The following is a 1,582-nucleotide window of genomic DNA, read 5'->3' on the forward strand; positions in this document are numbered from 1 at the left end:
GACTAGTCAGAAATTAAATACATTTGAGCTTAGAAAGTTTAATGACTTCTCGGGTTCGTCTCAGATAGACTTTTGGGTTAACAAATTTAGAATAAATCCTCATAGAAATAAAATAATTTTATTTTGAAACTTTATAAAATAGGAATTTGGGAAAAATATTTTGGGTTGTCACAGTTGGTCCTGTACCGCGGGGCTGAGAAACTCACTGGCTACTACCGCACAAAGAGAAAGGGTGTGTGCGACGAACAAGGAACTCCTGCCAAACACCCCAGATGCCTTACGGGTGCCTTTCATGGGCATCACGCACCCGCGAGGTCAGCCCGCACGGCCAAATACGAAGTAGAAATAGTACAAAACAGAAGCCAGATTTCCAATGCAACAGTAATGCTATTTCAACACAACAAGGGCTATAACTCAACAAGGAATACGTACCAACAACACTAGAATGACTATAAATCATATGGAATCCAAGATAGATATCATATCTCAAGAATAACACCAAAATACACAAGAACAATGCTCATATCAAGAAATAATACCAAGAATATGCTCAGGATTTTCAAGAAGAACATTCATCACATATTGGAATGAAAATAAGTTTTGTAGAACAAGAAAGCTTACCTCTTAGCTAGCCAAACAACTCTAGTCTCCAGGTAAGCTTATCCTAGCCTCTCTTCTTCCACTTGGTTCTCTAGAACCCCAAACCCCAATGTAGGAAGAAATAAGAACATGCAATAAAGATTATGAAATGTGAAGGGAAAATGCAGGATGGAAGATGATCTTACTTAGTTTTGTTGTGAAAATGAATAAAAGTGGAATCTTGGTGGAGTTTTCCTTGTAGAAGATGAAAGCTATTTTCTTGTGTATTGAAGAGGAAATGACGTGTGGAGTGAGTGTGGTGGAGTGGGGAGGAAGACAAATTTTAGGATATGTTTATGTAGAGATAGCTAGGACAAAGTATTAGATACAATATAGTATATGTATTAGGTTGAAGATATAGAGAATGGGCTATTTCATAAGACAATTGGGCCATTTCGATACATATAATATACATCGATTAATATCATGCAATTTGGGGCTTTTGGTGAATGTAATATAAGGAATAATACTACGGTCCAAGAATGGTTTAGTCTTAGGAAATTGGGTGTAGAATAATAATTCTTAAGAATTTGGGCCTTAAACAAATACATATAAGTTAGGGATTTAATTACACTAGAAGAATCGGGCTAAATTGAAAGGTTAAGTCCCTTAGAGAATTATTCAGAAATAATAATTGTAGAGTATAAATACGGGGTGTCACAACCATATTTGAGAAGAGAGAGACAAGCTACAAAGTTCAAATATAGATTTCAAGAGTCTTGTGTTGCTATTTCATCAAGATCAAGACTTTCAAGTCAAGATATCTTTATTGGAGAAAGAAGAAATATTTTCTTCAAACTTGTATTCTCTACTCCGAAGTAGTAGAAAGAGGCTGAGTAAACTCAATGTAGAGTTGAAAAATCTTGTGGAGTTCAAGATCGGCTTGGTGTTTAAGGCTTGAACGTCTAACATTGTACTAAGGGAATAGTGCAATCCTCCTAGA

Source organism: Ipomoea nil, unplaced genomic scaffold (assembly GCF_001879475.1).
Source record: "Ipomoea nil cultivar Tokyo-kokei standard unplaced genomic scaffold, Asagao_1.1 scaffold3030, whole genome shotgun sequence".
Taxonomy (NCBI): Eukaryota; Viridiplantae; Streptophyta; class Magnoliopsida; order Solanales; family Convolvulaceae; genus Ipomoea; species Ipomoea nil.